The following is a 24,225-nucleotide window of genomic DNA, read 5'->3' as shown; positions in this document are numbered from 1 at the left end:
GTCTATCGCTGTAAGTCCCCATTTGAAATCCTGTTTGAGTCCTATATTCCCCAAAGATGGTGGAGCATGCTTGTGGTGAAGGACAAGTGGTTGGCTCTTTCCACTCTCTAAATTGTGCGTGTTGAAATTTTCAACTGGCAGAAAGGCCTGGAAGGCAACGAGACAAGCCAAATCCCACCCTCATAATGTGTTTAATAACTTCTGTGCCTGACTTTAGGGGTAGGATTTTATTTTAGTTTCTTGGTGTGTGTATGTGTGTGTGTGTGTGTGTGTGTGTGTGTGTGATGGTTTAGTCGAGGTGTTGTAGATAAGCAGCAGGCTCTTGATCTTCCTATTAGGCTGGCTGAAGAAGGATGACATGACTTCCAGTTCCCACACCCTTACCTACTCATTACACACACACAGACACACACACACACATACACACACACACACCCTCTTCATCTGCTAATCTCTCCCCCCAGGGTTAAATGTGGGTTAGACATCGAGTGTCTGACATGATGTGTATCTGTCTATGATTCATTACGGGGGACAAACACATCCATTTCACATGGCACACGACAGTCCTCTGCTTAAGTGGAGGGCTTTTACGTCGAGTGACGAGTTGGAGATGCACTGCTGGTGATCTGGTGTCAATTAGAGGTTGAAATCCTACCCAAATTCTCTTGATTGTTTGTTGGAGTCTGTCTGGGTCTCGCTGCGAACAGCTATCATCACTCTTTGGACTATTTCAGCCATCTGTGTGTTTCAGGCATGGCCTCAAAAACACTTCCAATAGCATTTAGTGCTCTGAACATAGAGTACATGCAATACTGCTTTAGCTTTTTGTCTATTCCATACCTCTATTAATCATTGCATATACAAGAGATGTATTCAACTCGGAATAAATATAGAATTTTCAAGGTAGATAGGTTGGATGGGTATAGATTGGATTTGAGTAAATTTGAGGTTAATGTAGTGCAGTACGTGGTGCAAGTTTTGCATTCTCTATGTAAACATATAATGGCAGGAATCTTTTTTTTTCTCTGGCTATAGGTTTCTTGGAGCAAACCTCTCATTAAATGATCTTATGGCCCGTCAGCGCAGTCCAGACGTCCGTGCTATTGCTACTGTAACTGCCAGGAAATTTCTCGCAGTCTGTCACGCCCTTTGTTCCTCGACGGTTGATTATTCGTCTGTGGATCGTCATTGATACTGCAGCACCGTCTCCGGCCTCGGAGACTATCAGGTTTCCCCCACTCAGGCTTGCTGGGTGGGTTCAGGCCAAGGCTCGAATCCTGCCATCGTCTGAAAACAATATAACGCAGTAAACTAATGGAGGCCAAGGCTGAGCAAAGGGTGGTGCTATAAACAATGGATAACCATTCAAGGGATAAGTGAAAAACAAGTGCGTTCAGTGCATTCCTCAAGATATTTTGCAGTGACGAGCTGTAATCAGCTTGAACCCACTTTCCCTCAATCTGTCTCATCTACTTCAACTTCTGTCAGTGATATTCTAAAGTCCCAGAGTTCTACAAACCACAGCGTACAGAATCAACAATGATCTTATTGAATGAAAAGGTGCTTGTATGAGCGTGTAAACCCAGCTAGCCGGCCAACTAGTTAGTGAACATTGTGGTGCATCTATTGGTTTGTGGGTGTGCACCTTTACTCCTACCTCATTCTGGTCTATTGAGGCTTCTGCCAAGGTAGAAAGTGGTATCATTGACACCTCAACAATGGATGTGACTGGAGAATATCAGTGCAAAATGAACAGAAACCTCTTCTGCTTGGCTCTTAAACTACAGTAAGTGATGATGTTTCAGATAGCTGAAATCTTCAAGAAAGCTGAATTCACCTCCAATACCCCAATACCTTGGCCAGTTATCCTTGAAAATAGAAAAATCCACCACTCAACAACAAAATGGACTCAAAATACCCAAAAGACCCAAACACATTGCTAGTAGCTGTTTTTTCCACAGTGTTAAACTTAGTTTTGCATTTAAAATCATGACTAGGATCAGGCTTATGTTAGGATAAGAATGAGAATTCGGCACATAGGGATGAGAACTAAGGTTAGGGCTAGCAGGTTTAAGAATTTAATGAAGTCAGTAGAGGGCTAAAAGTGTGTTTGTTTGTGTGTGTGTGTGTGTGTGTGTTTGTGTGTACAGTGTATTCACCACATTGTGGGGACATTTTTCTGTATACAGTTACTTGTTTGGACCAACATGTCTCATAGGGAAAAAATGGCTAAGGCTTAGGACTACAGTTAGGTTTGGGTGTCAGTTGGTTATGGTTAAGATTAGGAAAAGGCAGTAGAAAACGAATGTCAATACAGTGTCCCCACGCTAACATATGTGTGTGTGTGTTTGCACTTCTGTTCCTGTACATAACATACCAACCCCTCCACGTCTCATATCCCAGCAGCATCAGCAGCGCAGCAGCAGTAATATCAGTGTGACAGCTATGGGACAGTCAGGGACAGTGAGGGATGGGGCGTTATTAAAGGCCAGACTGCTTTGGACAAAGAAGACTGATCATTACACCCTCCAACAGTGGGAACAATAGATGGAACAAGCTGCCTGGAGCCTGCCAAAACCCTCCGCTCCATCGACAGCAACACACACCCTTTCTTTCTCTGCACTGTCCTAATGAACACATTGTGGCTACCCTGATTTCCACCAGTTTCAGCATTTGCTCAGGGCTGCTGACACGCTGCCAGCCCATGTGGTCGGACAACTGAGACGAGGCATACTGATAGGAGCTGCTTTATTTCCCCCCTTGCAGCCACGCTGAGTGATGCAACAGCGTGGATTGAGGCGGAAAAGATCAGGCTTTGAAAAACAATCCAGACATCACTCAGCATCACGTAGTTTACACTTTTGCATTTTTATTGAACTGATCAACAGGAGAAAACATTAACTCAAGGATATGGGTTTTTCCGGGGTTGAATGAACTGCTTGAACCCACTGCTGAGAGAGTTTTGTGACTCTGAAATACTTCAGTCTAAGAGCTTGATGCTTCATTCAAAGCAGGCGTGATAAGGCAGTCAATGTTATAATTTCTCTATTATCCCTCATTTATCCCGAGAACATTGACTGAGCCCTGTGCTCTTTGCCAGCAGAACCCGCACATTCATGTGGTATTCATGCTCCACTTTTACGTGCAAGAGTAGCTTTTAATCCCCAGTAACACTGATCATTTGACTCAAGAGAAATCAATAGTCCTCTGTGTGTATGTAAGGACTTACGACTCCCAGTCAGGTGAGGACTATAAAAATCAGTTTAATGACTATTACATATTTTAGGACATTTTGAAGGTAGTTCTTGAAGCAGCGAAATTTCACTTTCCCCACCATTTTCCCAGCCTGTCTGGGGAATCAAACCATCAACCTTTTGGGCCACAAGCTCTTTTGTCTACCGTTTAGACAACCTAGTTGCAGAATAAAATTTTACCATTTTACATTTCTACAAACCAACAAATATGTTGAAACGGAAACGTTACACGTGACAGTGAACATTCACGCATCTCCTAGCAATTGGAATGGAATGGAATGGATCTTTATTGGAATTGGAATTGTTAGCCTTGTTAGCCACCAAAACTGCTTGGTTAGGGTTGGGAAAAGGTCATGCTTATGAAATATAGTTAACATTTGCTAATATCAGCAAGCAAAAAATGAGCTAAAAACAAACATGGCTTTCACTTGGCATGGGACTTGAACCCAGGTTTGCAGACTACCACCGCCCCAAGGAAAGTGGAGGAAACATTTTCAGAGCATGGTTACATTTAACATCCAGCAGGATTTTAGCTAGTCTGTGAGACTGAAATGGTTAAAATGCAATTCAAAGCCACTGAAATAATATACTTCACCATTATCACCATATTTCACCATATAAGAAGGGAAGAAAACTATTGGAAGAAAACTAAGTCTCTGATATACTGTATTTGGTGCTTCAAGAGGTTGAGTTTTGAACATAATTCATAAAACAGATGAAAGTATAGTACTTAAAACAGTACAAGTGCAGAGTACGGTTAAAGGAACATAATCAAATGCAGCAGAAAAAGGTGTTTTTAATTTGTGTGTGTGTGCACGCAGGGGGCAGTCAGCATGTTATGTCACTGTGCTGTCAGGCTCACTGTTGACAGCACAGGCTGCTGGGGGTAAACATAACTGCAAGGCCATCTCACTTTCTGTTCTTTGCACTTGCGAATGTGTGTTTGTGTGTGTGTTTGTGTATATGCTTGCTCAGGTTCTTGCGTGAGCACCTTGAGTGTGTTTGGATTATGTGTGTGTGTGTGTGCGTGTGTGTGTGTGTGTGTGCTCGGGTGAGTGCGTTGTGTGACAGTAATCTTTGCCGAGAGCGCTGCTGTCTGTGCATCTTCTGCTCCGGTGGGTTCTCTGATAGATGGAGGCGGACAGACTTGTGTCCCCCAGAGCCACATCTCACACCGCACTACATCTCCCAGCATTCAGCTGTCTCCAAGTCTGCCTGTTGATTTTTACGGCTGCCTCGTAGTGGAAAAGCTGTTTTTTCCTTGTGACCAAGCAGTAACTCATGTAAATATTTAAAACATGTGCTGGAGCCGCACACACATAAAACATACACAGTGTGTGCATGTAATAAGTTAACATATAGAGCCAGTTTAACCATAATAAGCCCTTTTCTATGATGTGGAGTGTGAGAGGTGGAAGTGTTGAGTGATACTTCATTGGAGTCTTCAGCCTTCCTCCAGTCTGCATATTGATGACAGTGTGGCCTTAATGTTTTTTTTTTTTTTTTTCCTGGTGACAACTCCCTGGCTCTGTAGTTGATGGAAATTAAAGCTGGGAACTTGTCCTGTCCTCAGGACTGATTTGAAAACAGTTTCTTCTCCTCATATCCTTATATAGAACTCTATGAATCGCATACTTAACAAATGCAGCATTTTGTTTCGACAGTGTTTTATATTGTAAAAAAGGGCTCAAAATGTCTACATTTGTTTAAAGATTTTGGAGGAAAGTTTGAGATGCTGGGTGCACTTTGAACTGTATTATGGGCTTGAAGGAAGGCTCTAAAGCCACAACTACCCTGCTTTGGAAGTATTTCTTTAGGGGACGTTTGATATATACCATTTGGTAGGCCTATGTTGTTGTGTCTCCCCAGATTGTACTGAAAAGAAAGGAGGTGCCAGGTTTGCCGTGCTGGGAGTGCAACTTGGTGTGCACCGTGACAATGAGGAGGTCACCGGAAAAGTTCTTCCTTTTTTTGACAGATGCTGCAGAAATACTGGTCTAACACCAAGAACAGTTGTGCATGAGTTTATTTTTCATGCAGCATTTATTAACAGCAGGTGGAAGAGCAGTCGTTTGAGAGCGTGACTGTCCAAGATTGCACATCCTTTGGGCTAAAGGCAACTTTTTAGTGGTCAGTTTGCATCTGAAAAGCTTAATGTATCATGTGTGGATTGCAGATTTCACTAACTTGAATACTGAGCATTAATAGTTCTGCATAGGAGAGCCGCTGAAATGTCAGACAGCAGTGTAATGATTTATGGATACTGAGTTAATGAAGCACAGATAAACACAGAGACGAGCAGTATTGTTACATTATCAGAAACAGACAGAGTCCTCTCTTGGCCACAATGGCAGTGTTCAAAGCAATGTTTTGTTTTCTCACCACGAATTTGGTGACATTTTGCAGTCTGAATGATTTGGGGAAGAGTTGGCAACATCAGAGCATATTTGCAGCCTCCTCAGTCCCGCATTTTGATGCTCTATAAATTGACCTTTAAGCAGGGATGGCCTGGTGGGGCATCCAACCCTGGCACTCTGGGTGGCCATCTTGCTGCCACTCTGTTTCAGAGCCAGGACTGCTGCGTGGGCTCTGTGCAGTGGTGATGGGCTGACTTCGCCCTCAGCCCCAGTCTGAGAGGCAGGTTCAACTGGTCCCACCAGAGCTAAGGTCAGTCCAGGTGAGTCAGAGCTTGGAGTCCCATCAAACCAAGACGTGGGTGCATAAGCATCCTGGAAACACTGGATACCACCAAACATCTGCAGTGCAGATGGTCCCGAGTAAACCCCTCTATTTTCCTAGTTATCACAATAATAAAAGAAGAGTTTACTGCAATAAATGGCAAATTTTGCTTGCAACCCTCTATGACAACATCCATGCTAATGCTGGTGACAGAGCACTGGAAGGCAGGAGGAAATGACAGAGGCAGACGAAGAAGGGATGGGGGAGAGAGGGAGAGATAGATGGGGAGGTGCTACACGAGTACTTGTCAAAGCACAGTCACCTTTCCCACAAGTCTCTGAGTTAACAGGTTGCTTAGCAACAGGAGACGACCAGCTCATGCAGTATGTGTGTCACTTCACTGGGTTTCTTAATTGGCCTGATCAATACTTCTACAGCCTGTGTGCCAGGCAGACAGCCTGTCTGACCCACACTGGACCAGCCCTCACAACATGGACATATGTCAAACAGAACTAACACAACATCACATCATATAGACTTTTTTTAACAGAGTATTGAAAATGTTTTGGGGCATTTTTTGAGGTGATGAATTTTAATCCAGTATTCAACATATGGCTGAATTATTCTCTATTATCTTAAAAGCCTGGGGTGAAACAGAGATAGTATAATAGCTTGAATACCAACTAGCAACTTTATGATCTGCATGTTGATGTTAGCTGATGTTCTAGTGCTGACAAATGAGTGCACTTTAGCTGATAGGTCTGATGTAGGTCTATAGCATCTTCTCAAAAGTGAGACAATGACAATTTGTAAGAAGTACAAACAATGCTAAGCAATTTTAAATGTAGTGAAATTAAATCTGATAGTTTTCTTTAGATGAATGATAAAAAATGACATGACATTAAAACAGGGTCCACACATTGACTTGTTCTTTGTGTGACTGGTGAAATTTAAGGATTCAAAATAGCCATTTCTGGGGTAATTACATTACAGCCCTTGTTAAGACAGGAGAGCCTGCGGCCATATCAACCCAGACATCCACCACAGGCTCCTCCTCAAGGTATGACCTCGATCCTCAGACCAGGATTGAGACATGTCGATGAGTAATACACACTTTCCAGGCCATCCATAAATTTTCAATAAGTATGCAGGCCTTATCTTTATAAATAAGCTCCACAAACTTTAAGAAGGATTTCCAAGTCTCATTGAAACCCTGTAGAAATTGTGTTGGAAACCAAAAACGTTTCCATAATAAGTAAAGATTTCTAACTCAGCCTCTTATCTTAAGTATTGAAAAAAAATTGTGTGTGATGTATATTTGTATAATGATATTTTATTTTTTACAGTAAACGTGTAATGTGCAGATCAAATAAAAGGTTATGGCTGGAAGTCTTTATTCCTTCGGATGCACCAAGTGGCCATACCTGCCACTCAGCTGCTGTCACTCAACATAGTGTGTGTTGGAGTGTTAAAGCATATACTTACGCTAACATCAAAGGCATAGGTCACCTATTTTGAATAAAAAAAAAAAAAATAAAAAAAAAGATATTATTTCCCTTCCCCCCCAGCTGTTGTGTAGGACAGTAGTGGTGTTATCTTCCTCTCATTGTTACTGAGTGCTGGTACTGGCTGGATGCTACAAATGCTAACTGTTAGCCTCCTGCCATTCAGGTGGACTTCCCCCCAGCTAACATTCTCAAAAATAACCAAATTAATCTGAAGTGTTTAATAAAAAGAATTAGAATTTTAAAATGTGCAGCAGAATTTGAACATTCTTAAACATTAACCACCTGTTTATATCAGATTTTTGACATTTCAGTTTATTTGTTGGTTTACTTTAACTAGTAAGCCAAGTACATTAACATTACTGCATTTTCTATTGCAGGGATGAAGGCAGCTAATCAACTATAGGGTGCCAGAAAGCTGATATCACATTCGCATGAAATGATAATTAACCAGGTCTACATGTCAACACCATAAATGGTTTGTGGGACGACACATCCGTACTTTTTCCCAGCTTCATTTTACCTGTAATAGTTTTCATGTTTGAAGTGAGAACGAGACGTGCTGGTTTCAGACACTCTTCTGCTCATCTTGTATTTGTGATCTGCAGTGCTCAGCCGACACGTCTGGCCTCACCTAGACCTGAGGCGAGGCAGACAGACAGCTGGAGTTATATTACACTGTGTCAAGCATCTGTCTGCTCCCTGCTCGCTCTCGTTCCTCGCTCGCTAACAGAGGTGTCTCCGTCTACCAGTCGTATCGCTCATTAGTGTTACTACTGTTGCACATTTCTGTCTATTACACATATCACACCCACAACACACACACACACACGCACAGTTTCTCTCTCCAGTCGGTCAGCTTACACGCTACCTTTTGTTTGAAGGACATTAGTCAGTGCTTGGATAGGGGTGTGGAATTACCAAATGCCAAGTGCTCATTTTTGCTGGACGCATCCTCTTGCTCTCTCCCTCTGGATCGGGTGTGGACCTATAACCATCCAGACACAGATCCTGATTCTGATTGGGCCAGCGTTTATGAATCATCTCTTAATCCTGATCATCAACAGATCCATTTTATTTACCTTCCCAGAACATATCTTACTCCACTCAGACTTCCTTAGATGAGACTGTTGACTGATCCTCTGTGATTAATGTCATTGCCAAGGTCCTTGCTACCTTTTTTCATGTTTTGGTGCCCCAAGAGCCCCTGGTTGCTCAGTTTGTTTGTTCTTTGTTTTTTGTTTTTTTTATGAATTATTTGCTTTGATAGCTGTGGAGGTGCTACCTGCCCTGATGCTGAATGTCCTCTCTAAGCTAAAAATTTATATCATCAAGAAAAAAAAAAAAAAAAAAAAAAGTGCAGTATGCATATTGGTCTTATGGAGCTCTCCAGTGACTGTCGAATGCTCCAACTTCCAACTTTGAAATTCCCACCTCTGTGCGGAATGCATTTCATTGTAACCCACACGGACTGGAGCCGACATGGAAGGATTTGTTTGCTGTCCACCATTTTGTCGTGACATCATATTTGGGCATTTTGGCAAACTCGGTCCTTTCCGATTTTTTCCCCATCATTTTTAGCTGATCCATTAGAGCAGCTAAAAAGATAATTGCAGTCCACCAGAAACCTCCTCACTCTCATTCTCTTTCCAACAGACCCTGGTTTCTGTCATTTCTGGGTGTTTTTCATGTAGAGTTTTCATCCTGAGCATGTGGCATGATGCAGCCGGTGCTTCGACAAGCCTCATGCAAACCTGCAGAAATAGTTCCCAGTCTGGAATGTGCACAGCACGGCTTTCCCTGTGTGATATGTATTATGTATGAGGCTATATTATTTTTACAATTTGTATTTTATTTTCCTTTTTGTATTATTATTATTACTGATATAAATCTACAGCCTACCATTTGCTCTCTGACCATGAGCCAGTCAACACAAAGTGGAACCGTGGCTCTGTACCAACCACCTGTTAAAGTGGTAAACTACCCTAGTTGAGGATTAATAATGTATGTGTGTGTGTGTGTGTGTGTGTGTGTGTGTGTGTGCGTGTGTGCATGTATGTGTGTGTCTGGGAGGCACACTTCCTGGCAATTTGAATTCCGCTCATGTTTAATGATGAATTCCAGTGTTGATCCATTGTATTAGTGATGGAATGAGTTCTAAATGAAGACTGTAAATCTAGTCACCTGGTCGCTGATTCGAAACACAAACCGGCTCTGAGAGCAGGTTGGGTGTGTTGCCCCGTCCCCCTTTTGTGAATGCAGCGCCTCACCTTAAATATGCATTTCCCATCTGCAGCAAAATGCTCCGAGAATAAATAAATGTAACATTAGTTTAGCAGACTCCTCATCACTGTGCAAGCTCGAGGCCTGAGTATGTGTGTGTGTGTGTGTGTGTGTGTGTGAAATTTGTAACCAGCAATTGAAGCCTGCAGGGCATTGGTGGGTAGGAACCTATTTTCACTCACACTATGTCTGTCTTATTTCTATTTTATTTATTTATTTATTTATTTATTTCACACGCTTGCGCACACACATTTACACACACACATCACGGCAGCAGGGTTAGTTTTCCATGCAGTCTCAGAGAGTCTAATGCATGCAGAGCAGTACAGTGATATTCAGCAGAAAGGGGGATGGTTTAAATTTTAATGACTTATGCAGGAGGAGGCCGTTATTTCATTGGAAACACTTGGGTGCACAGGGCAAAATCTATAATCCCCTTTATTGGAGGGAGTCTCTGTAGAAGTCCTATGGGAGTCCTGCCTCTATAAGTCTCCGTGTGTGTGTGTGTGTGTGTGTGTGTGTGTGTGTGAGGGGACGGGGGTGGTTATAGGGGGGGAGTGGAGCTGCCGTGAAATCTCTTTGTTCTCGTTTGGGAATATTTCCATTTCAGCACACAGGGATAATCAAATATGTCGTATAGTGAGTTGAGCCCTGAGTAATAAGTGCATGATGGCTTATTTCAGAATTCAATTTGAGTCGGACATCAAAAGGTGATATTTCCTATACTCGTCCTCATGATTTATGCATGCGGAGGCGGAGGGATGTGATATAATTGGACATGATTAAAGTCAACTCTGCAAGCACAACTCCCTCCGAGGCCGCCGGCAACACATTCCTCGCGATCCTTGACAAGTTCTAATTTGACTCGTGATTTATGATCGGGGCACATATCTGTTTGTGCATGAAAAATGCCCCACCGCCACGGACATGCTGTACACTAAAGACTCAGGACGTCTGTCTTCGAGTGTCATGCTGTAGTTTCTCAGATCTATAAATATTTAGGATCCAGTCGGCCTGTGATGGCTTCGCAGAATCCTTTGACAGCGCTCGTCTGTGGTGGCTGCCGGGCCGGCGTACACAGCAGCGTGTCCGTCCTCCCGCTGTCAGCACATAAAAAGGACAGTTAGAAGATCTCTCTGCCTCTCACTGTGCTGTGGAGTATATGTACAGTAAGTCCCTCTGAAATGCTATTTATACACCGTCTAAACAAACAGAAATCAATAGCTCTGCGGGGGGGTGCACATTCAGGAAATTGCCTCACGATGTTTGGACGTAAAGACATGAGCAATCGTGGAAAATGAGAGGGAGAAATCCATTTGCGCCGTTTATAATTCTGTGCCTTGCTTATGTGCAGCGGCATGAGCTTGCGCGTGTGTTTATGTGTGTGTGTGTGTGCGTTTCTGTGTGCAGTTCTTCTCAGTGTCACTACATCATTGAGCCTCACAGCAGGTAGGTGGATCAACCTATCTGCTTTTGTGTAATGATGGGTGGAGGAGGGAACATGCCCATGCACTAAAAGCTAACAACATCTACCTCGAGAGTGTGTGTGTGTGTGTGTGTCTATTGGGATCCATATGGAAAAAGTTATTAGATCAGCATGGCTTAACCTCCGCTTTCAAAAGCTGGTAACTAACCAGGCAAAACAGGGCCTGAGAGCCGGCGAGTTAACACCTCAGCTATGAAACCACGCCATTCAGCCAGCATAAGCCTATCAACCTCTCAAGTATCATTTACTTTAGGTTATTTTATTTTACGTTACAGCTCGAAAGGATATAAATAGTAAAGACTTCCATTTAGAAACTTGGTTATAATGTTAATCTGCACACTTTCAGCAGTAATTTAAGGGGAGTTTCCGCTGCACTGGATAGAGTTGAAGAACCACAGGCTTTTTTGCACATGGTTCCCATTTTCAGCAAGTTATTTGAATAGATTAAGACCATATTCAATAAGCTGCTCATTTTAGCGTGTAGTTAAAAAATACTAATGTGATGGCTGCAATTATCAATATGCAAAGCCTATGGTATGCAAACTACAAATATATTTACGTTCCCTCAATATAATATTGATCATCTGTACTGTAGTTCATCTACATAGTAATTTTGGCCATTTTTCATCCAAAGTCATACATCAAAAATGTGTCGCTTTCAAGATGTTGGAGCTCATTTTATCTTAACTGGTCAGTCAGCCAGCAAGGCTTTCAACCATTTTAAGCATCCACTCAGCCAGCCAGTCATCCTGGCAGAGGTAAAGTGAGAGTAGCAGGGCGTTGGGATTGCCGCTCAGACGCAAATCACATCGAATCACATATTCTGCCCTTCCCCATTTTCCTGAGGAAAAACCTTGATTTGAGCTATTTTCCGCTGGCACCCACTATTTAAAAAGGCCTTCCCCAGTGCCTCAAGCTAACGTCCTGGTGGTGAAATTGGCTAACGCCTGAAGAGAGGATTCTCACCAAAGCCGCAAGCAGCAGTTTCACATAGTCATGGTGGGGGGAAGGCAGGAGGCGGAAGAGCGAGGGAGAGGTTTGAACAGAGTGGAGGTAACGCCATGTGAACCTATTCAACCTTGGCCACGGGCCAGCCATGATAACATTGCTGAAAAATGAGGCCCAATTAGAAATGGCCTGCAAAGATTCACCTCATTTCCTATCCTCAGAGACTCAGGCTGGGTTACTGTGATGACGCCAGGGCTGAAGGCTTTGATTCAGCCCAGCAAACCATTAGTAGGTAAAGAATGGATAGTACCATTAGGCAATGTGCTCCATCATCCTATGTTTAGATATTGTTCACCTCAGAGTGGACTGCGACTGCATTAGAGAGCTGCTTTGTGGTTTTCCTGTCCTCCATTTAGCCTAAATACAGTTAAGGTGTACACACATTTATCATGGTTTGTATCAGTTTGGGGGATTTGCATGAGAAAGCTATTGGCTGCCATGTCTGTACAATCTGCATTCAGTGTCTGGCTTCTAAAGGTCACAGTGGAAAGGTTACCAAACACTGCAACTCAAAGAGCTCTATGTGGCCACAGAAAATGGCTTTAAGCGTGTGTATTGCGGAACCCTTCCTGTTGTGGTAAAGCACATTTTAGAAAGGTTGTGACAGCGTGTTTAAAAGGTTCTACGGAAAACCTTTATGGCGCTATAAAGAACTGTTTCAGATTGCTCGCAAATCAGCTGCACTTGAGTTTAGCATTCTTATTCACAGTTTTTATATATATAACAATGGGTTCCTTAAAGGGATAGTTCACCCATTTTGAAAAAAACTGATAATATCTGAATCGCCTATGTAGCTGTCCAGCTAGGGGTGAAGGGAAATAATATCACATTTTTCAGTATGGGTGAACTATCCCTTTAACTGATTATAACTCTGTATATAACCACTGCACTAGCCAAAGAAGCTGCAGAGCCTTCCTTTCCCTGCTTTCTCTCTCAAGCTTAATACGGGCTTGTGAAATTCCAATAAATACCAAAAAGCAATATCCTGAGTAGCTTCAAGCAGACCATTTGGCCAAATAGCTCCTTCCCCCCTCCCTCCCTTCTTGCCTCGGCTGCTGTTTTTCCTCTCCCCTCGTCCTGGTGTCATTAACAGTGATTTATACGAGGGCTTGGTGGAACAAGGATGGTGCCAATAGGTGGGATGCGGCTACACCGCCCTAACCGCAGCCCAGCCCTCCCCGCTCACCCTGCGCCGCACCGCTCCGCCATCCCACCGCCGGGTGATTGATATAACATAAACACAACACAAGGAGAAGACTATAAAAAGGCACACACACATACACAATTAGCAGGGCTGTTGTTTCAGGACTACACAATAGCCACTGTGTGTGTGTGTGTGTGTGTGTGTGTATGTGTGTGAGAGAGAGAGAGAGAGAGAGAGAGAGAGAGAGAGAGAGAGAGAGAGAGGTGTTTGTTGCCTGTTGCATGTGATGAATAGAGAGGTTTGCCTGCAGAGACCTGCAGCTGCCTGGTTATCTCTCTACATTTCCTGACTGGACCAGCCGTGCCATTACACATAGACACATCAGATAGCTGGAGAGCTGCCGGCCTGCTGACGACAATGACAACGTGCTTTGTCTGTGCTTTTACACTGGCAAGAGGAGCAGAGCTGCCTTATATTCCTGCCTGTTCTGCAGCATGATGTATACAGCAAGAGATGAATTTCACACTCACTTTTGCGACTTATATCTGAAGGTTATTGGCCATCTTTAACGGCAAGAGAGGAAATGTATTTCATCAAATTCATCTAAAAGGCTGTTTTCAACCGCTGCATTTCACATCTCTACTGCCTTTTACGTCCACTGGTTACTGTAACACATCACAGTAGTTTGAAATCCTGCATTTGGTAACACTTGTTTCTGCTACCACACACTATACAAATGGAACCGACTCCCCACCCCAGCATTTTAAAACTAAAATATCCAACTTTTTCTGTGATGATTTCTTCTTACAATGTGTGTGCCTGTGTGTTACTCATTACCTGACCTGTACTCTCTATATATTTTTTTGCATTATTGTAAACATTTTTGTTGTCAGCTGCTGTCAGGACAAGTGCCGAGAGTGCTAATGAGTTATGTAAAGAGTTGTCTATATACAGTATGTTCATTTGCTCTGTTTCTTTCTTTATTTTATTTATTTAAATGAATAAATAAATAAATGACCTGAAAATTTAAAAAAAAGGTATGTCAAAAACAAATTACAAGAAAATTGTCAGAAACTTTAAAAAAGAAAGAAAAAACATGTACATTTTGAAAGTTAGTTTCCAAGCACTGCTCAGATCACCCTTGAAAAAGAGATCTCGACCTTAACCCTTTATCGGGCAAGTGACTCTTTTTGGTAATTTCAGAAATTTTACATATCACGCCCATCCCCTGTCTCAGTTAGTTCAATAATCATTTGGTCTTCACCCAGCCAATCAGCAAAGATCGCTCTACATCCCAGGTCACATGTTTGTGGCATTTGACCAATCTCATTGGCCTTGATTTTCTATAGGAAAATGAAATTTTTTGAAAAATTTTATAAAAGTAATAAAGTCATGTCATGTTCACTAATAACAGTCTAGGGTTGTTTTTTTTTAATGTAAAAGTATTTCAATGAGTGCCCTATAAAGGGTTAAAGAAACAACCTGGTTAAATCGAGGAATCTAATTAAATGCAACCAAGCACACGGGTAAACATGTGAGCGATCAAGCATGCGCACACTGAAGTGCACAGAGACACACACAGCCCTTCACGCAGCCTGCATCTAATCCTACAAGAATAAACCTGCTGTCTTTATTAGTAGGCCCTCATCATGTCATTATGACCCAGTGGAAGTGGGGCCTCACCATGTCATATGCACTCCTGTGAAGTCATTTTCACCTATCTATTATTCACATAGCTGAACACACACATATTCACACGTACATTCGCACTCTGTGCCAGAGAGATGATCTAGTTAAATATTATGCTAATGTTTGCATGTATTTGCATAAATGATCAATTTGCCAGTGTTGAGGCGGTAATGAAAGAGAGCAAAACAAGGGACAGCACAACAGAACAAGAACAAGAGAGCGTTCACAGCAGAGGAAGAACAAGAAGAAGAGGAAAGGCCAGGAAGAGAAACAAAAGAAAAGAGTGGAGAAAGGGGTTGGGGTGCTTGCCTGCTGTTGCCCTCCACACACACAGATACTGTGCAGGACGCTGAGCTCAGATGTCCTCTGTGCTCGGGCCTGGCCTGGCGTGGTCTGGCTTGGCGTGGCCTGGCCTGGTTTGGCCTTGAGGCTTTCTCCCATATGGAGCGTCTTGGCAATAACACAGCACTCTTCACTTGGCTGAACATTAAATCATTAGTCACTTCCTGCTCATATGCTGCTCCCTGACTGTCATACACCAATTTACTTAATGTGTATAGAATTAACACTGAATTTGCAGAACACATGAAGTGCCTTGTGACGTTTTCGGAGTAGATTATAATCCCATTAGAGGCACAAATCAGTTTTCCTTAAAACATAATTACTGAGCAAACAGAGAAACAGAGAAAACTACATCCAATGTGTTATCAAGTCATTAGCTATGAAGTTATCCTTAAAGTTTTGGTTGTATTTTGTCCTTATTGTTGTAATCATAATGCAATCATAATGTGCCTCATAATACCTTTAAATGTCTTGTGAGCACTATAAGCAAGTTACCAGGTTTCTGCAGGTTTCCAGGTTAACTTTATAGTAGGTAATAATAAAGCCTGGAAGCTGATCTGTGGCCATTTATTGCTGAGACAGAAAAAAAAAAAAAAAAAAATCAGTGCAATACAGTCTTTTGGCCATCAGAGGCAGTGCTGAGCACCAGCTAAACAGAGTAGAGTACATGGTGTTTTAAGAAGCTAAATTCTATAAAATGATCAGCACATTTGATTCCAAATGTTAACCAGCACTGCACTGTTACTGTAATTGTTACATGGCCTGATATTTATAATGTGGACAGAATTATAAACTGACATGAAATCTGTGGCTGTTTATGACTAATCATGACAATCACACAATTTCCACCAGCACCGGGGCTGGGATTTTGACCAGTTGCTAAACAGAAACAACATTTTTTTCCTCCATATGGTTCAAGATTTCATGCTTTTTCCTCTTTCTTTCTCTTTTTTCTTTAGATGAGAAACACATAAGTAAATGAATGAATGCATGTGACTAGGAGCAAAATGGCTGTGTGTGAATAAGGTCAATGAGATGATTTGGCGAAGCAGCCATTTGTCTGCCTCGCCAGTGGACCTTTGTGAACGGATTTCTTTTCAAATCAGGTCTCTGAGCCGGCTCTGAGTTTCCATTGTAGAGACACGGCCCGCTGGGGGTTTTATTACTCTTGTTTGCCTGTGATTTTCTGTTACTGACCCTTTTCCTTAACCATGAAAAGGTCAACACTACCCAGCTGGTGCAGTGTGTGTGTGTGTGTGTGTGTGTATGTGTGTATCTCGCAGTGCTCCTATCCCCAGGATGCTGTAAATCAGGCAGCAGTTTAATAGCGGCCCACCTCCTCCACAAGCCTGGAGTAGGACACACACCCAACACACACACACGCACACACACACCCATGTCAGCATGCTGCTTCGGGGGACTGGAAGTGTTGAGATGATGTCATGGCTAAAACCTGGAGAGATCCCGACACGCAGGTTTCCTTCATTAGTCTGGACAGCATGAAAACTATTGCACAGGATCTGTTATGCTGACATGACTCTCTCTCTCTCTCTCTCTCTTTGTATGTGTGTCTCTGTGTCTCTCGCTCTCTCCCCAGGGACCAATAGAGCTGGCCAGCTGCACAACAGTAAGTCTCACATCATGGCTTTAGTTTATTCACTCTGCTCGGCCTCTTTTGCTCTGTCTGTCCATACCCGGGGTTCCACGGCTTGAGATTGAGTGAAACTGATGCTGCTGAAGCAGGTTGGATGATGCCACCTGACACAACAGAAAGCAGCGGGGTGACAGATCAGCTGTTACAATCGATGGCTGTGGTTGACAGACTGTATTTCTCGGTGAGACAGCGCATATTAGTTTATACTCAAATCGTTTTCTGTTAGCTTTTGATGATGAGCTCAAGCATGTGCACCAAGCAAGTGTACCTTTCTCACCCTTGGAGTGGCGAAGAAGATAATGCATGATCCAAACTGGTCCTTTTAGCCTCATGTTGAAGGCCTGTGTCTCAATGCAAAGATCAGCAGAGGGCGGAGCATTGTAGCTGATTTTGGATTCATCGGCTTTACTAAGACAGATGGTGTTGGTGGAGATGGGCTGTGGTCTTTTAAAGGTGGGATATGACCCTGCGCTCATGGCATATTTGGTTATTCCATAGTCAGGGGGCTCGGTCCGTGCCCTTGTTTGTTCTCAGATTAGCTTGATTTCTAGATTTGCTGATTTACTATTGGCTTTTAATGAAGTTTGAAAGCAGCCAGTGTCATTCGCCTCATATTTAGTGTAATGGGAGTTCCTCATTAGTCCATATGTTTCATTTGTCATCAGATGTCTGACTGCAGGAGGAACCCAGTGTGATATGGGACGATTTTACTCAATAGTCTTGCCACCGCCTTAAAGAGCTGCTATCCCACCTAAAAGAATTTCACATGACTGGCTTTTCAAAGAGCGTTTCCTGTGATCCTGTGGTCTAAACGCTGTTCCAGAGGCTTTTCTACCATTACAAGAATAATATTGGGGGGAAACACAAACTCATCCCTGTCACAGTCTGTAATTTAAGTTGGCATTAAAACTTGGTAGGAAGCGTTCTGTTTCTAACTCAAATGGGACCGGATCCACTGAGTTCTGCTGCCGCTTTCCAACTGAAATCATTATATTTCTAGCAAAAAAGCTGACACTCTGCCACACATTACTTACATGGCCGCCTGTTCGGTTATCAGCTCTGCCCAGTAAACTTACAACTAGAATCATAGCTTGCTGCTGAGCCAGAAACAAATTGTCCGATCCATTCTCTTTGTCCAAGGACGACAACAAGACAATCACCTCAACTAGCATGGGCGGTTTGTTTTTTAAAACTACACCGATCATGTTTAGGTTATAAAAAATGTGAGACACTGTCTTTTTTTTTTTCATATAAAAAATGAAAATCAAATTGTAATTAATTTGGAATTAAGAAAACTCCATTGATTTCACATAGATACTCTGTTTTTTGAAGTCTCAAAAATTCTAACAAATCAGACACAAATAACAGCGGGACTTCAATATCAGCTACTGGCCTCATCAGCTTTGAAAAAGTCTTATCAGTCCCATAACAGCCATTGCCTTTTCCCGATCAATGAGTGTGAGGCAAGCTGAGGGGTTATTGATCATATAGATGAGGAATCTTCCCTCTGAAGAGCTTTACCTAATGGCCGCACTTCCTCTACCTCTGTCCGACGCGGCAGCAAAAGCGGAAAGACAACGCTGCGGCTGTGTCGTGAGATCTAATGCCTGTGCTGTCAGTGACATTTGTTGGAGACAAGCGTCTATTGACATCACTGTATCACACTGAGACTGTGAGAGAGGGAAGGAGAAACGCAAAGGAACTACAGTGCCAGTGACTGTGCCCGCAGACACGGCTGTTAAATTTTGAATGCTGTTTGCTTTTCTGTGAGAAGTCACGGAGCAGCTGATAATGCGCCAACTTGCCAAAATGGCATAGAATGTCATTGTAAAGGAGCTGGAAATGTAATAAAACTGTTCATACTATAAATTGCCATGTAACGGTAATGTAATAACATCTCACTCTGTGCTTAATTTCAGTGAAGCAGATATTTTATGATGATCAATCATTTGTTAGTTTTATGTTTTGTTTTTATGATTTATGTTTAATTTAGATGTTCTTGAATTTCGGGTAATTATTACGTTATTTGGTAGTTAAATAGATTATAACTTATGAAGCGTAAAAGAAAATGAACAACAGGACAACTTTCAATCTGTGAGCCAATGATTTTAAAAATGTGTGTGTGCATGTGCATGTGTGTGTGTGTGTGTGTGTGTGTGGATCATGTGTGTATACTGTGGCACCCAGAGGCAGATCATTGCCAGCTGAGAGAAAGCAATAACGCTGGATTAGGAATGGATTAGCAGCACTGCTGTCACCATACATTCAGCTCTCTCCTCCCTTACCCTCTTTTTCTCCTCCTTCACACCTCTTCTCTTTATTTTTAGCACTTCTCCTCTCTTTCCCCTCCATTCTCCCTTTTTCCCCTCCCCTGTCCTCTATTCACCTCCTGTGCTATCTTAACCCCCCCACCACCCTGTCCTCTCCTCTTTTCTCCTCTGTATTCTCCTCTCCCCTCCATTATTCACCTACCTGACCCTCAACACCTTCCCTCCACACACACACACACACACACACACACACACCTCCCCCTCCCACTGCCTCCTCCAAGGAGACAGCAGAGGGGTGCAGGGAGTAACAGGGGCAGAATTTACATCTTGATATATCAGTTTGCTGCAGCAGTGGAGGCGGTGATGGATGGTGTGGCGCTGGCGCTGCGGCGCTGCCATGAGTTACCGTGGCGATTACCGGCAGAGACGGCCGCTCACCAGCCTCTTCATCACTCTGACTGCTGTGGAGCAAACTGAGAAAAGCGAGAGAAAAAAGAGAGAGATACAATCAGAGAGACAAAGAGAAAGAGAGAAGTAAGAAAAACAGTGGGAGACGAATGCAGGGCTCAGCATTGATGACTTGTTCTGGTAGGATGGAGAGATTAGATTAGATCAGATTAGGTTAGCTGAAACTATAATGATCCCCACGGGGACGTGAGTCATTACAGCAGCAAATAGCAACAGGATACAGTAAAGAAGAGCAGAATATGAATGAATAATCCACAATACTTGATTTCTATGTCTCCATTCACTGCCATAGTGCAGCCAATCAACTCCTAAAATAGCACTTTTAGCATATAAACAAACACAAACAAAGTGGATTATGCCAATATAACATACAACAAGTCCCATTTTCCCCCTGTCATTACAGTTATTTTTGAAAGGACTATCAGGTTGTTTCCTCCTGCATGGTGTAAGGTTACTGAACAAGTTTCCTGCAGACGATACTTGCCGGATCTACTTTCCATTTCACACAGGAAAATAACAAGAAAAGGGACATTTAATTAAAAATAAATAAAGAAAAAGGGCACCAGGACTTGTTTTTATTTATACTGAGAGAATGTACTTGTTTCATGTTTTATGTGCTAAAAGTGTCATTTTGGGATTTTTTTTTTTTTTTTTTTTTTTTTTTGCCGCTTAATAGAAGTGAATGAAAGTGAAGACATAAAAACATTAAACAAGACATAGACAGTACACAGCATATATGCAATATCTGACAATGAAAGACATAAAAGAGGCTGAGAGAGATTGCAGCATATATAAGATCACATTCCTGTTAACTGGTTTACGGGGCACATAAAATATGTATTGACGTCTGTGGGCATGTAGATGTGCAGATTTGTGACAGACGGATGGACGCAGGAACACACTCGTTTATTTCCGTCGGCCCACTGGATGTGATTGCAGTGCTGTATCATTTCCACGATGCAGGCGTCAAAGGCCTTGTATGGAAGAGCCGTGCTTCTGTTGTTTCCATTTAATATCCATCACTGGCCTCAGAGATGTGTGCCTGTGGTTTGCGTGTGCAGTGGGACAGAGAGAGAGAGAGGAAAGTGAGCAGTGGTTCCAGTTGCTCCACTTATAAAACTTCCTGTGCTAGGGGACATTCACCTCTCTCCCTCCCTCCCTCCCTCCCTCCCGCTGTCGCTCTCTCTCACTCTGTCTCTCTCTCATCCTGTGGTTGGTGATTTCATGTCTAGACCAGCCACTGCCAGCCATCCAGCTGAGGGAAAATATGACATCTCCTCCCTCCTTCCCTTTATTCCCATTTAGAAAACCTGAAGGAAAACAGACCAGTGCTGGGCACCATTTTCATTTTGCTGTTGGCTTATTACAGTAAAATGGAAAGTTACAGTTCCTAGTTTGTTTCAACCTCCAGCAGGATATTTTGTAGAAGGAATCAGATAGCTGGCCTGTGCTGGTTTCTTGGAAAAAAGATGTAAAAATGCTTTAGTGTGATGTGTATGGGGTAGCTATTGGCCTTTTTATGAAAAACGGTGTAAATCCAGTCCGTGCCATGTCCCGCTGATGTGATTGATATCATTCAGTTGGTTTGATTAGAATTATCAGTTCACCGCTTGTCCATGGGAAGCCCTTAACCTGAATGGATTCTACTATAACATTCTGATTAGACTCCAGGCAAACATGCATCAAACTTTATTATCAGGGGCCCAAACACTGAAGGTGCTGGCACCCGATTGTTTTTGTAAATATTCTTCCTCTCCTTCTCCCTCTTATTCTCCTCCTCCTCCTTCTTCGTCTTCTTCTTCTTTTTTCCTCTCTTCAGCTGTTGCGGTTGCTGCTTTGTCAGGGTTCACCCACCTGCGTTACTGATAGAGGTTTACTCAACACAAAGCGATCTGGTCACACCTTCAATTTCAAATGCTTGTATCATCACTGATTATCACTGACTGGCCCGGAGACTCGGGACTGGTGTCGTATGATGCAGACGTTCATACTTCCTTGTCCACCATCTTGGTTTCCTACTAGGGATGCACATGGTTAACCGTTTAACCGTTAACCGATAACAGTAACTCTAACCGATTAATACTAACGGTCAATTTTGTTTTTAAGCTACGTAATTCAGTCAACTCATGGGGGCGTGTCGACAGGTGCAACACATGCCATCACGTGCTTTCCATCACAGCCCACTTTACAGCGAAGATGAAGAGAGCAAAAAGGTGTATGCATTGCTGTTTGAGATGAGAAAAATCCTGATATTTTGTTGTTTTTGTTCATTTGGTTGATATTTATTTGGCTGTTTTTGCACATTTAAAAATAAATAAATAAAGCCCATGAGAATTTTTTTGTCACGGCACTTTTGAATGGGTCACAGTACTCAAAAAAATAAAAATAAAATAATAGGGGAGGCAACCGCCATTCCGACATCCCTCCAATCTATTATTAAAAACTCCTGAAACGGGAAATATAATATGTCTAGTACACGTATTAATGTAACTCGGGCTAGTGTGAAACATGTTAGATTCATGTCTGAATCTCAGGGATCACTGACTGTAAGCAGAAACACAGTGTCAGTGACCTGTCACAGCAGCCAGCTGGAGCGCAGCTCTCCATTGAGCCCGTGTGTCTCCATGCACGCTGGCATCATATGCAACATTAATATTACAGATATCAATGACGGCTCTGCAGATGACACCTGAAGTCACTGACTAATTCCAGTCTCCTTCGTGTTGTAGCCTACAGTAGGGGAGGGTGTGTATCCTTGTATGCAATTACGCACAAAACACACATTACATTGAATATTATTTTTTTTTTTTTATCTCCAGACACGTCGCGGGTCGTCCAGGTTTACAGTAAAATTGTTCGGAATGAAGCCGCATCATCCAGATAAACATTGAGCTCCATCAGAACTGTTTAAAAATCAGATTTCAGAAGCTCAAACTTTATTTTGGAAATGAAGCAGAACACACAATTAAAGAAATCACCAGCGCGCTCGCTCTCGACATAATTTAAAAAGCAATAGCAGACGATTGAAGCCTACAGTACTGTTAATTATATCTAAAGCTTGTAGCTTTTTTTTTTTTTTTTACATTTTAGATGAGTAATTTGCCGTCATTGTAAATCTGCAGTTCAGCACCGAACAGCGCCGAGTCAGTGACTCTCTGGGCCCTATCTTGTGCCACCCGCTATCCGCTGCCACTACCCGCTACCCGCAAATTGCGGATTTAGGAACTTCCACTATCCCTAAACGGTATCTTGCGCCACCCGTTATCCGTTATGCCGACTCCGTCATTTGCGCCTGGAGGTGTGTCCGTGGGTGTGTTTCATGCGCTATCCCTAAACTTGCTATCTTGCGCACACACTTTAGCCCTAAAGTTTGGGCTGTTAGGAGAGCGCGCCCAGGCGGCTTCAATGCGCGCCCCGACGGAGCCTCGCCACGCACACGGTCGGACTGATACCGGGACGCCGCCGGAATGGACTGAGTAGCCTATATTACTCATTTAGACTGTTTAGAGGAAAGACTGTTTTAATTGGACACTATCGCCAGCACGTTTTATTGTTTTATCATAAGCCAGCAGCTGTCCTATATTTTTATTTTTAATATTTTATTTGCCCAATCTACCTTGTCAATAAATTAGTTTACACATAGCTCCACCTCTGCCTCTTGTGTGTCTGTGGGATTTTACTCAATCAGTACAACCTTGTGACACGTCCACTTGGACACATGTGGCTCCACCTCCCGAATTAACTCGCCTATAATATAATATATAATATGTATATAAAGCCAACTTGCTTTAGCCTCAGTAGAAGCCCTGAGAAAATCTACCTCCCTCTCTCCATCGCCAGTTTAGGATTTAGGATTTAGGATAGCGCATCCTGCCCTTAAAGGCAATGGCTTGGTGTCGGAATAGCGGTATTTCGGGATGGTGATATGTCTAAATGGTGGTATGTCGGAATGGCAGCATGTCGGAATGACGGAATGTCGGAATGGCAGCATGGAAGGGCATTTAAATCTTATCGGTTAACGGTTATTAATCGTTAAAGGGCGTCGGTTAACGGTCATAAAAAAAATCCAAAATGTGCATCCCTATTTCCTACCAAGATTCATTTTTGAAAAATGCACTTTTTGCACACTAGACTGCAGCCCATATGTTCTGTTTTTGAGAAGCACCTTGGTGATAAATAATTATCCCAGAAATTGTCATTTCTAAAAACTGTGAAAGTTATAAACAACAAAATTCCACTGGCTGTGTGCAAAATTGCCGGCTGTCTGTCACTATTCTGCTATACCAGAGAGTGGCTGTAAACATAACTTGGGAACAAAAGCTGCATTTTCAGCCAAACTTTGAATGTAGTTGATGAGTGCTGCATTCTCCAAAATTTGAATGCCAAAGTTCCATCAACAAACGATAGTAAATAACACACATTTAAGTTAAGATGTACCTTTAT

The 24,225-nt window shown here is 42.6% G+C and overlaps 1 protein-coding gene across 1 annotated transcript in view; it reads left to right on the top strand.

Annotated features, from left to right (window-relative positions):
• Positions 1-24,225, top strand: part of enox1 (ecto-NOX disulfide-thiol exchanger 1) — a 121,449-nt gene that overhangs the window by 7,115 nt on the left and 90,109 nt on the right. Inside the window, exon 2 of the mRNA XM_030080116.1 lies at positions 16,988-17,017. The gene's annotated coding sequence lies outside the window, so the exon portion shown is untranslated. The remainder of the gene's footprint in view (positions 1-16,987; positions 17,018-24,225) is intronic.

This window comes from Myripristis murdjan, chromosome 21, assembly GCF_902150065.1.
Source record: "Myripristis murdjan chromosome 21, fMyrMur1.1, whole genome shotgun sequence".
NCBI classification, from domain to species: domain Eukaryota; kingdom Metazoa; phylum Chordata; class Actinopteri; order Holocentriformes; family Holocentridae; genus Myripristis; species Myripristis murdjan.
The sequence above is the reverse complement of the archived record's forward strand: the minus strand, read 5'-3'. Positions and strand labels throughout refer to the sequence as shown.